General features: G+C 39.2%; 1 long non-coding RNA gene across 1 annotated transcript; it reads right to left on the bottom strand.

Annotated features, from left to right (window-relative positions):
* Positions 1-349: 349 nt before the first annotated feature.
* Positions 350-6,705, bottom strand: LOC130684249 (uncharacterized). Its single transcript, XR_008998438.1, has 4 exons — positions 6,627-6,705; positions 6,373-6,542; positions 5,753-5,848; positions 350-413 (listed from the first exon to the last, which is right to left on the bottom strand). It is a non-coding gene; the product is annotated as an uncharacterized LOC130684249 (long non-coding RNA).
* Positions 6,706-13,715: the final 7,010 nt, after the last annotated feature.

Genomic DNA, 13,715 nt, shown 5'->3' with positions numbered 1-13,715 from the left:
TGGTTAATAGGGTATTTTGCTTGATGGTAAGTTATCTTTACATTATACATTATACTATATAGACTAGTGAAAGCTGAATAAAACATCTCTAGTTGTCTAGTCTCAGGAATGTATGATGTAGCTCTTAAGACTGTTGCATTAGAATGACACCCTCTCTCAATGAAAAAACAAAAACACCCACATAATTGGTTTGGTTTGACTTCAGTGGCTACTGATTGAGCTGATGCTTTTGATTCTGCTGTTCAACTGGGTACAATGGTGGTCCTTGGAGTTTGTTTAATAGTGCGACATACATGGTAAAGTGTAAAATGAAGCAAAAGCATGCTGTTCATGTAGTCATCTTCCAGGAATGAAAATGTGTGCCAGTTGTCAGTTGCTGTCCACTTTATTCACAGCAGAATATCCAGAAGATTCTTTAATATGGGGTTTAATAGAGGAAACAAAGAATACCTGGAATGATACTTTATACGAAGGCATATCAATTTATGTAAACTATATATATTCTAAGAAGTCAATTAATTTATAAAATTATATACAAGCTAAGAAAATTATAGTCAAAATATATTTTATTAGACTATATATTATATAATATAGATATATACACATAAAACACATGCAGTATGATTTAGATGTAAACATTTGTTATAAAGACGTTTGTATAACAGATAACCAGCAAGCAGGCTCTCACCAGAAACCAAACATACCATAAAGACGTTTGTATAACAGATAACCAGCAAGCAGGCTCTCACCAGAAACCAAACATACCAGCACCTTTTATCTTGGACGTCCAGCCTCCAAAAGTGCGAGGAATACGTTTATGCTGTTTAGAAGCCACCTGGTCTATGGTGTTTTGCTACAGCAGCCAGAACAGACTGAGATGCTGCACAGTAAAGGCAAATGGCACACACTCCAGATCAGATCGGCTAGAGCCGTGTCCTTGGCAGAAGCCCACGGAGAGTCCGGGCAGGCAATGAACTAAGAGACTATTGCCTTAAGCACTGGATTGCAACAGCTTTCTGCCGAGATCCATAGGGGGCCAGCTGTGTGCTGGGAAATCAGGCTGCAGGAGTTCATCCTCAATCAAAGTAACCCTTATCTTTCAGTGTTTAAAATTAATTTTTCTCTTTAAATCTTGCAATAACCTAATGAGATAAATACTGCTCTTACAGTTATTGCTACAGCTATACTAATAGATGTTTAAGGAGTTGAGATATTTTAAGGAGGCAATTCAGACATTCAAATATAAACTTGGATCTTGAGCCAAGTTCTCTGACACTATGACCCAAGAGCCAAGCATCTTAAGACAATTATAATTTTGGTGGAAACCACATTTCTTAGCAAATATTCAGGAAACACAGCGTGAATTATTTGTAATTGGTTTCATTTGGCTTGAGATTTTGTTTACATGAATGCAACTCATCCTTTCTCCCACCTTTTCTTTTATAATGTAGCTGGACAATTATAGGTATAATTACAGATATATAGATAGATAGACATAGCCCATATATTACCTGCAGCACATATAAGATATATTTGTTTCTGGGAGATGCTTAAATGGCAATTTGGTAATGTAAACCTCTACCCTGAATAAAGAATTTTTTGAGTAACGATAACTCCAGGCATAAGATATCATGAAAGAGTTTGCTGCTAGTTTCTCATCCCCTCCATCAGACCGGCATGCTCTGGCCTAGTGTCATGCTGAGATACGTCTGCACAGTGCATACAAAATATGCCATTGTTTCTATGACAAATATTTTCTTTCAGGTGAGTTTCTCATGGAAGATAACCTCTCTCAGTCTTTCTGTGTGTGTGTGTGGCTTTTCCTTTCTTCTTTCTCCCTTTCTCTCTCTCCTCTCTCTTGATGAAATAGTGAAAAGCAGGGAGAAGATTTCAGCAGAATGAGGTTGAAATGCCTTGAAAAGCAACTCCTATTTTCTACATGAAAGTCTTCAGTGAGAAAAACTCATGGCTGAGGCCAAGAAATGGTTCCATAGAAAGAATCTCCATCTCTGTTGTTAAATTCGTAATTTTGGTGTAATCTTCTTATGGCTGTATCCATCCGAGGCTGTGGTACAGGTTTCAAATACCCAAAGTAGATTTGAATCATACAGAATTAGGTGTGCCTTGTTCTAGTATGCTTTCAGCATTTTTCATTTATTTGTTTGTTTGTCTCATCAACATCAGGTTGCACCACAAATACCAACTTGGTTGACATCAAATGAACAAGGCGACTACCAGACTACATCCCAGGGCCACACTGGCTGCTGTGCCAGGACTGGCAGGAAAGGGCTGTTACCAATTTTCCTTCTGCATATTGGGTTTTGCTGATACTTTCCTGGGAACATAGTTAGCAGAGATTAAATGAACCAACCAAGGAAAACTAGTAGGAAGTTCTCGCTCTCCCCTGTCCTCTGCTTATGAGATGGAAAAGTACAATGTCCACATTTATGTTTCTGATATAAGGACACCTACACAGAGACTCCAAAGCAACCAAGCTTTCATGGTGAAGAAATAACTAAATTCCCCCTCATTGCCTGAAATTTCCAGAAATATCTGAAAATCAATTTGAGTTCCCTAGGTCACAAACATCCCTCCTCATCTCAAGGTCCTCTTTCCAGGGCACAGTTGTCCCCAGGCTGAGAACGTGCAAGGTCCACTCCCGTGGCCTCCCTAGCCTGTGCCAGAGCCCCGGGATTGACATGTTAGTCCTGGTCATGTCTTCCAGTGCAGTGGGCTCTTACTTCCTTCACTGAGTAACCTGTGGGCACTTACAAGGTCATACAGGCCACGTGGGTCAGTTCTTCCATTTTACAGAAGAGGACACTGCCTGATGGTGACACAGCCCTCTGATGCCAGAGGACTGCAGAAGGAACCAGGCCATTTGTGCTTTCAATGCACTATATTAAATATTAATTAATCTCCTTGAAATTGACTTCTTGGAAACCTGTATTTTAAGCCCAAAAGTATTCAGTGTCACTAAGAAGCAGTCAATTACACAGGTACTTTGTGTTCTGGGTATTTGGATTTATTTTAAATGACTTGCATTCCCTTTTCAGACTGATACCATTCTCTTCAAAAATCACTCTGAATATTGCATTTGCTCCTATTAATGCTAAATCTCTGCAACATCCATCATCTTTCAGCTGAAATCAGCCTTTTGACAATACCCTTCCCATTTTGACTGTCACGATGTCTTAGCTGGGTAATTCCAAATCACAGTCCTTATCTATTTGTTCAAGTTTTCTTTCATTCTTTTTGGTCTTGTCAGATGAATGAGCTTCTTTTGCATAAATCTCTTCTCTATTTTACCTAATTGCAATGTATACCTTCTATCAGAGGCCATCAGCTTTCCAGCCAGTGTATCCTTTGCTGTCAACAGTGGGATTAAATACCATCCAGAACAATGTATTTATATCTTGTCAGGTTTTCTATTTTGTTCAGTGAGATTACCCAATGTTTCTGCATTAAAAAAAAAATCTTTATGAATGACACTGCTGGTTTTTCACATAAAATGTTTGATAGTACAAGTACTGTTCATGTTCTCAAATGTCGTAGTCTGTCACCATATAGTCAGTTGTTCAGTATTTTGATGTTTCAAATTTACAAACTCTCTTGCTAAATACCTTAAATTATATATTGGTATCTTTTTCCAGAGGACACCCACATGTATTACTTTATTTGTTCATCACAACACCCCATGAAACAAGCAGACAGAGCAGGTAGAATTACAACAACCCTTTGTAGATGCAAAATCTCTCACTCAGAGAGGTTATAAGTGACGAAGTCACACAGTTGGCTAATGAAAAGGTTAAAGGAGAGGGAACAATTTTTTTAATTAGTAACAAAATGATTTTTCTAATGTATCAAAGGCCATGCATATCAGGCCCATGAAATGCCTTGAATTTCAAGACTCCTCTCCAAAACTACTAGATCTAATATCTGAATTCAGCAAAGTTACAGGATACAAAATTAATACACAGAAATCTGTGGCATTCCTATACACTAACAATGAACTAGCAGAGACAGAAATCAGGAAAACAATTCCATTCACAATTGCATTAAAAAAAATAAAATACCTAGGAATAAATCTAACCAAGGAAGTGAAAGACCTACACTCTGAAAACTACAAGACACTCATGAGAGAAATTAAAGAAGATACCAATATATGGAAACACATCCCATGCTCATGGATAGATGGATAGGAATAATTAATATTGTCAAAATGGCCATCCTGCCTAAAGCAATCTACAGATTCAATGCAATTGCTATCAATGGAACAGACTAGAGAGCCCTGATATATGGTCAATTAATATATGATAAAGGAGCCATGGACATATAATGGGGAAATGACAGCCTCTTCAACAGCTGGTGCTGGCAGAACTGGACAGTTACATGTAAGAGAATGAAACTGGATTATTGTTTAACCCCATGCACAAAATTAAACTCGAAATGGATTAAAGACTTGAATGTAAGTCATGAAACCATATAACTCTGAGAAGACAACACAGGCAAACATCTCCTGAATATAAGCATGAGCAACTTCTTCCTGAATGCATCTCCTCAAGCAAGGGAAACAAAAGCAAAAATGAACTCATGAGACTACATCAAACTAAAAAGTTTTTGCATGGCGAAGGACATCATCAACAAAACAAAAAGGCATCCTACAGTATGGGAGAATATATTTGTAAATGACATATCAGACAGGGGGTTAACATCCAAGATATATAAAGAACTTCATGCCTCAACACCCAAAAAGCAAATAACCCAATTAAAAAGTGGGCAAAGGATATGCAGAGACAGTTCTCCAAAGAAGAAATTCAGATGGCCAACAGACACATGAAAAGATGCTCCACATCACCGAATATCAGGGAAATGCAAATTAAAACCACAATGAGATATCACCTCACACCAGTAAGGATGGCCAGCATCGAAAAGACTAAGAACAACAAATGTTGGCAAGGATGCAGAGAAAGGGGAACCCTTCTACACTGCTGGTGGGAATGTAAGCTAGTTCAACCATTGTGGAAAGCAGTATGGAGGTTCCTCAAAAAACTAAAAATACAAATACCACTTGACCCGGGAATCCCACTCCTTGGAATATACCCAAAGAATACAACTTTTCAGATTCAAAAAGACATATACACCCTTATGTTCATTGCAGCACTTATTACAATAGCCAAGATATGGAAGCAACCTAAGTGTTCATCTGTAGATGAATGGATAAAGAAGATGTGGTACATATATACAATAGAATACTATTCAGCCATAAGAAAGAAACAAATCCTACCATTTGCAACAAGCTGGATGGAGCTGGAGGACATTATGCTCAGTGAAATAAGCCAGGCAGAGAAAGACAAATGCCAAATGATTTCCCTCGTTTGTGGAGTATAACAAGGAAGCAAAACTAAAGGAACAAACTGGCAGCAGACTCAGAGACTCCAAGAAGGAACTAGTGGTTACCAAAGTGGAGGGGTGTGGGAGGGCGGGTGGGGAGGGAGGGAGAAGGGGATTGAGGGGTATTATGTTTAGTATACATGGTGTGGGGGATCATGGGGAGAACAGTGTAGCACAGAGAAGGGACATAGTGGATCTGTGGCAACTTGCTGCACTGATGGACAGTGACTGCATTGGAGTATGGGTGGGGACTTGATAATATGGGTAAATGTAGTAACCACATTGTTTTTTCATGTGAAATCTTCATAAGAGTGTATATCAATCATACCTTAAAAAATTAAAAAAAAAAAAGAAATACCTTGAATTTCATTTTTAAGAATTAAGTTTCATTATTCTATATTCATTTATGCCTTCTTTTTCAAGAAATAGTGATCAACTCCTATGTGCCCAGACTCTGGTAACATGTAGGTGAACAAAACACACAAGAACCTATGGTCATGGCACTGAACATTCTAGAAGGATAACAAAAATAAAATACATACTCCGTCAACAAATGCTAAGTGCTGAGAAAGAGGAAATGAGGCAGAGATTGGAGATGAAATCTCTCTGAAAAGGTGGCATGTGAATAGAACCCTCAACACAGGAGGAGGAAGCCATGTGGCCGCCTGATGGGGGACGTTTTAGGGTTTCACTTCAACAACTCAATCACCTTCTCCCTGTTTGGAACACTGCCAAAGGGTCACCCTTTCCCAAATCTGTCAATATGTTAAGAAGAGGTAGGGATTATGGTTTAAAGTACTGACCCCAGCGAGAATTCTTCATCGAGTTTGTAGCCTCTTCCTTGGCCACAGCTTGCCTTAAGTGGGCATTTGTGGTTAAAAATTGAGTTATCCATACCACTTTCAAGCCCCTAATGTGTGCCAAGAACATGATACATTTTCCCCAGTTAACCCTCAGCAAGCCACTTGAAAATATTACCTTATGGATGATGCAGGGCTGGCTCAGAGAGGGTCGGCAAGGTGCTCGCGATCCCATGACTCGGACACTGACCTCCTGGATTATTGCACAGCTATATCCAGGTCTTGTCTGATGTTAAAAATGCTGATATTTGAAGACTCAGTTTGCTTCAAGTTGTTTGTGCATAAACTCTAGAACAGAAGATTGCATGAATTTTAAGTTCTCCAAACCAAGAATCAATAAAACTGTGCTATATAAAGGAATTTTTGAGGTACCTTTTCCAAGTTCCAGTCCATGTGGGGAGTTCTGGAAACTGAGAACTTCAGTTCTGAGGTAATGGCTGCATTTAAGGAGCTGGTTTTATTGGTGGGTAATTTATGAATTTGTTAATGACCATAATGCCTAAAATGCTTGTTGTAAGAATTTCATATCTTTTTTTTACATTAATATTTCATGACCTTTGCAAAAATACTAATAAGCATGTAAGAAATAAATTATAAATACTAAAATTATAATTTTACAAGCTAAAGTTAATTTCAGCAAAAAATTAAAGAATAAAATAACTAATATCCCTATGGGAAACTTTTTCTTGTGAAAACATATAAAATAGATACATTTTTACAAAACTGAATTGACTTTAATATGTCATACTACTTGTACTGAGGCATTGTTATTAATAAATATAGGCCTTTATTATTATTAATATTGATTACATTGGTTATAGTGTATTAACCTTATCTATCAAATAAACAATTTCATATCATAGACATAAATTGCCTCCAATTTTTGTTAATAAAGAATATTGCTGTCCATTTTCACATGCAACATCTTTTACATATCAAATTAATTCTTTCAATTATATGTTTCCTTAAATAGCATTGCAATCCATTCTTTTCTAGGGTTACATTCCATAACTCATAGAAAAAAACTTCCCAACTTCAGCAATACAAGGTACATATTTTACCTGGGGTGGTGGGGGGTGGACACAGGTTTAGCAACAGTACTGTAGGAGTCCTCTGTTCTCTGCAAAGATAGTTACATTCATGTGTATAACACCTTTCTCAACATTTAAACAAAAATTCAGACTTCAAATTTCTAGCAAATATAATTGGAAAGTAAAAGTGGATTTGTTTTTAAAACAGAAAATACTCATTTTTCTTCCTTTCATATCTTTGTCTTGTGTATGGTGCCTTTCCTCCTGTTCTCTAAATGCCCCCCAAACATTACTTGCACTGACTACTGACTTCACTTCCCACCCTTATCACCTTCAGTGTCTATTCACTTCATCACCATCGGTAAGTTTCACTCTCTTCCAATGTGATTCAATGTGGAGGTTGGGGACATGTCTCGTTTCTCTCCATACACAGCCCAGACCCAGGAAACCAGGTGGCAAAGACAAGGTTCTTCTTAACTGATAAGGAGCCTAAGAGGCTGGCTGGCAATTTACATGTTAAAATGTTTCTCTTCCATGTAACATTTCAAATATCTTCATAGTGATAACATGCTATGAAGGTTGGAATGTGTGAGATTGTCTCAGGAAATACAGGAAAATCTAATGTAGAGGCCTGAGGTGTTTAATGGGAGGAAAAACTGTATACACATTGCAGACTTCCTTAAATACACTCAAATAAGACCTAACAACTCACCAGGGCAATTTTGTAGTTGGAGAAACACCTTTCATTAGATAAAGAACTGGAAAGTACTGGAGATAAAAAATTATGCATTTCATCCATATCATAGGTCCTTATTAGTAAAAAAAAAAAAAAAAGGAAAGAAAAGAAAAGAAAAAGAAATCAATACAAAAGAAAACATGGAGAAAGTCACTGAGAAACAGTTTTATCTCCCATATTCTCCTCTCTCCTCCGACTGCAATCTTTCTAAGAAATATTTTGCATAGGCAATCTGTTAAAGAGTCAATGATTAGACAATTAAGTATCATTACGCAAGTCTGAGATTTCTTGAATTCAATTCATATTTGCATATCACTTAAAAGTACAAAACACTGAACTAAATTCTTCAAAGAGTTAAAAATCATAGAACTGCACATTTCTAATAATGGTAGATTTGGAAAGATAAGACAAAAGTCAAAACAGGTTATAAAAAAATAATTTGAGCCTATTTGAAATTTGGCTGTCCCACAACCATATCTATCTTGGATTCAGCAAAATATCAGGAGGTAAATATCTATAGAGATCTTTCACAGAAAATAAAATAATGTGTTCTAAGCATTAAGCATTAACTCTCAAGGACTTTGTATACTATATTCAATCTGAGCCTACTTCTACATATTATAGGCAGACATTAAATATATATGGTTATTATCAAGTTCCAGACAAATTAGTGGCCATGAGAGAGCTGCTATTAAGGGGAAAACTACAAGCAGAAATCTATAACTGAAACAACAAATAAAATGACAAAACAAATATTTCTCAGTGAGTATTGTACTTTTAAGAACCTATTAGTAATCTTAGAGCAGCCCTGTAATATAATGCTAGAAAAACATATCAATAGTGATTATACTAAGCCACCAAAAAAATTAATAAATCGGCATTTTTTATTCCCAAAGTCACAGAAATATATTATTTATTTCAGAAGTATTTCTATCCGCAATGATTAAAATAAATTTTTACAGCAAAAAGGAATATATCTCTAGTTAGCTAGAAAGCTTAGCTTATGAAATAAATTATTTCCCAAAGCAGATCTTTTATTCAATGGAAAGGAATCTGAATAACAATAACATAATCACATGCCACAAGGTAAAGCATGATTGGACCTTTGAATGAAATATATTGTAAACTGCTCCTAGGAGCTCAGGAAGGCATCAGTGTGCTGGGAAGGTGATACTTCCCTGGAGAGCTGTCAGCGGGGAACTGAAGGAAAGAAATTTGAATAGGCAAATAAAAAAGGGAAAACTTGATAGGAGGTTAAGATTGCAGGTGCCTTATCAAGAGTTTCCATAAATGCATTGTATATTCAAGAGGAAAGGAGTGAAAGGCAAAGCGAACACTGGGCATTCATATGCAGGACTGATGAAATCTAGGAACATTGCGCAAGACCTTTCGAAATGTAAGGGTGATACCCTTTGTGTTTCAACACTTGGGATTGAGAAGTTACTAAATGTTTTGTTTAGTTGGGAAATTATACAATGAAAATAGTACTAAAAGAAGGGAATGTGGCAACGAATGTGGCAAGCTTTTGGGATGAAATTTAATCAGGATGGAGTAAAGAAGGAAAAGAATTGCAAAGAAAAAGCGATTAATGAAGAGATTAAATGCAATCCAGGGATGAAGTTCAGAGTTCCAGAGGGAATGGTAGGCAAAGAACCCTTTCCAACACATCGGTGTTCAGAAGTGACCCCCCTTGTGTTACACAGGGGGTCTCTCAGATGAGGGAAGACGGATAACTTGCCCACTGTCACACCCTTAAATTAAAGCTGAAACCAGAGCTAGAGTCCCAGTTCTCAGCCCAAGGATATTTCCTACTGAAATACCTATTTAAATTGTGTTTCTTTAATGTTTTTCTACAGACCATTAGCCTTCAGAAAGTGGACTAGAAGACAAGAATTTGGTATTTCATTTCCCAATCTACTCAGAATTGTTTTCTTATTGTCACTTAATCTGACCCTGCCTTTTTCCCCACACCTCTTGAATCAAGATACAACGAACAACATATCTACCAGATAATATCTGTTGAGGAGATATGCCCTTCTTCTAAGAATGAGGCCACGGAAATGTGACTTGCAAATGCAGCCTGTTGTGACATCCAACCGAAGTCAGTCTCGTGCTGTGATGGATTTGGGCACGAGTTTCATGAGGAGAGATGTGCAGTATTGACACGGCTGCATTCTTCCTACATATCATCAACTTAATCTCGAGGGAAATTAAGGTTCCCATTGAGCAAGCAATAAGTTTTCACTAAAAAAAAACTTTAGAAGTGGAAGATATATGCATAATTAGAGAGAACAACAGGGCCTTTCTACAGACCATTTCCACCCGTTGACTGACCTGTGACTCCCACATTACAGCTCCTTCTTCTTGTGCTTCTTCCTTTCCATGGAAGCACAAGCGATCCTTTTCTTCTCTGAGTTAACATATCTTTAACCTGCTATGGGACAGCACCAACACGTTTTATCCTTTTTAGCAATTTGTTCGGTTTTGTATCTTCAGCCAGTTTCCCGTGTGCCGACCCAGCACATTCTTCTTGAGGCACAATCGTTTGTTGCCTTTCGGTTTAGCCTCGATTATTTCCAAGATCCTTTCCTGGGGTTCCCTGGTGGATTATACCCCATTCTATGTTTTGGCTCTCATTTGGTAATACGGTTAGGTTTGGTGATGATCATGTACCCCCAAATTCCCAAAGTCACTGGGCAAAGGGAATGTTTCATTTGTATCCTCAAGAAAGCCCTCGTATCAAGTGTGATGCTGACAACTGGAAAGGGGTCAGCAAGATGGGCCTCGATGGCCTTTTCTCTGTTCCTTTAAAGCCATGTTTTCCCTCAGGGGCTGTGTTTCTTTAATGGAGTTTTCCATTTATTTTGTGCTTCTGTCTTTGCGATCTGGTCACAGGGAGTATGAAGTAAGCAGAAGCAGAGATTCCCATTAGAGCAATGCTACAGGGCACTGCCGTCTGCACGCAACCCGCTATAGTTCTATGCTCTGACCTTTATGATTTTTGCCACATTTGTGGGCATGGTACTTAATTATCTTCAAAAGTTCAATACAAGCAAAGGGATGACTTGACAGTCAGACAGAGCAGAGTGATGGAGCATCGCAGAGCAGCAGAGCAGGCTGAACCAGAGAGACAAGCCAGCAAGCACCTGCAGCCAGGTGATCCCCCAGCAGGTAGGAGGGCCCTGGGCATTTGTCTGGGGAACTGAACAAGGTCTGGAGTCCTGCAGAATAGCCACTAATGCAGACGCTTAGGCCCACACACGACTGACCCAAGGAGAAGACAAATGACGTGAGCCAAGGAGCCAGTCACCAGAAGCAGAATGTAAGTTAGAATGGGTCTTATGAATATGAAGATCTCCTAAGTATGGAATTTGGGTCTGATATTTTCGATGATTTGCAGCCATAGGAACCCGAAAATGCAGTCCTTTGTGTGAAACTGATCATCACTGTTTCTTCTCCTGAGGTCAGGATTGGCCTAGGGTCTGGGGTCAGTTGAAGTCTTCAGACAAGCTAAACGGTCCCAAATGTAGTTATAAAAGGATGGAGAAGTGACTACCTGGGCCTGGCTTGAGAGAAGCATTAAAAAATACCAAGTTAGAGACAGAACAGAGGGGGATAAACTATAAAAGGAAATTAGAGTATAAACAGAGACCCATAGTCAAATTAAAGCATGGAAATCATTCTGAAGTTTCTCTGATGAAAAATTACAATAGTTTTAATTTAAATCATTTTAGTCCCTATGTTGTAAAATCTATGTGTGGTTGGATAACCATTATGCCTTTCATTCCAACAGCACTTCAAGAACAGCTGGTCACAGCAGAGCGCTGTGGGCAGGGCACAAGGTGAGCAGTTGCCTTGGAAATGGTTCGCTCCCCCTACTTCAAACCCGACTTTGGCATGTGATGCACATGGGGCCTTTGGGTCTTCCCAAATCCATGTCTGGGGGATGTGGCCCTCCAGCCCGAGCAGATTACCTCAGGAAAACTCCTGAGACTGAGGCAAATGGGTTTGGGCTCTGGGAATTCCCATAAAGCATAGGTTTAGCACCAAGATACTCCTTCTACTGGCCCTATGACCTTGACACTTGGAGCCTCAAGTTCCTAATCAATAAACTGAGAAGTGTGCCATCTGCCTTATGAGGACTGAGAGAGAGGATAAAAGAAAAGGGCCTGCAGCATACTAGGCACAAAATCAAGTGTGGGTCTCCTTGCTCTAAGCTGTCTGGGGAATCCCACACAGTAACACCAGCCAAACCGAGACTGAAAGATGCTGCCACTAAAAACTCATCAACAGCCCCTTTTTTGGACATCTGATTGCAAACAGGCCTTCCTTTGTGTTCTCTCAATGTTAGTGTCTCCCAAAGGCGACAGGAGGTAAGCTTGGCAACAGATCTAAACACCTGCAAAAGCTGCCAGTGATGGCCCTTCCTTCTCTTGTCAGTGGTGGTCCCCGTGACCACAGTATCAGTGAGAGTGGGTTTTTGTGGCGGTCTCCATTCATGCGCACGCATTCATTTGCTGTTGAGCAGTCACTGTTAGCCTGGCACTGTGCTGGACTCTGAGCAAAGTGGTAACAAAAACAAGCAGAGTTCTAACTACTCAGTCAAGCAAGGAAGACAGGTATCTGTCTATAGGGATATCCCTAAATTGTTACTTATTTATGAAATGGATAGTCAAGGAGAGAGCAGACTGGCCTCCCCTTCAGCTCCATCCTGTCATTAACTTTGCAGGTCACTCTGTCCTCCATCTGTGTCATCCTTACCCATGGGGTCTGTACCCTCATTTTCTCAAGTTGGCTCTTCCATCTTCAGTTTTCCTTCCACATTTCAAGTAGGAAGAAAAGAAGAAAAACAACGCAAGGAAGTTCAATGAGGAAGGCAGAACTTTCTGGAAAATGCCTATCATATAAATTTAATTCCTGTTGGCCAAAATGAGTTACATGGCCACCATGCTGCCAAGGAAGCTGGGAATAGAGAGTTTCCGCTGGGCACAGCGCTGCCCCAGAGAAAACTCGATGTGCTTACTAAGATAGAAGGGACAGTGGCTGAGCAGCTAGCCGGTTCTGCCACACCATACGCCGCTTTGTGGAGATAAGCACCTTTCAAGAGCAGTTGGTCTAACCTGATAAAACAATTTTCAACATCACCTAAACAATAAGCGGTGGTTAAAAGTGCAGATTCTAAAATCTGACTCAGGTTCAAATCCTAGATCTGCCACTTGCTCGCTGTGTGACTTACTGAGGTATGTAACCAGGCTACTGCTTAACTTTCTCAGTTTTACGGTTATTAGCAGTCCCTGCCTTATAGCGTTGATGTGGGGATTGGGTAAATGGATATAGATTGAGCATGAAACACTGAATGACACAAGTAAGCATTTACTATATTAGCTGAATTTTATGCTAATCAAGCAATCTTTCATCTTGCTTTGATTTCCCCCATATATTTCCCTGCTGGACAAAAATGAATGGCCCCTCGATTTGATTAATTCTGGTTGGCTTGGCAGCTGTGTCTCCATTGTACTTTAATCCACTTACTCTTCCGGCGACTATCTGCTTTGTGTGAATGGGATAATGGTGCATTTGAGAAAACCAAATCAATCCTTGCTACATCAAGTCTCTGAACCTGCAGAGCTTGAAAAACATGCCTCCCCTCAGTGGGGCACAAGCAGCCTGTGAGGTGCAGCCCCTTAAATGGCA

Source organism: Manis pentadactyla, chromosome 6 (genome assembly GCF_030020395.1).
Source record: "Manis pentadactyla isolate mManPen7 chromosome 6, mManPen7.hap1, whole genome shotgun sequence".
NCBI lineage: Eukaryota > Metazoa > Chordata > Mammalia > Pholidota > Manidae > Manis > Manis pentadactyla.
This window is presented reverse-complemented; position numbering and strand designations above follow the sequence as displayed.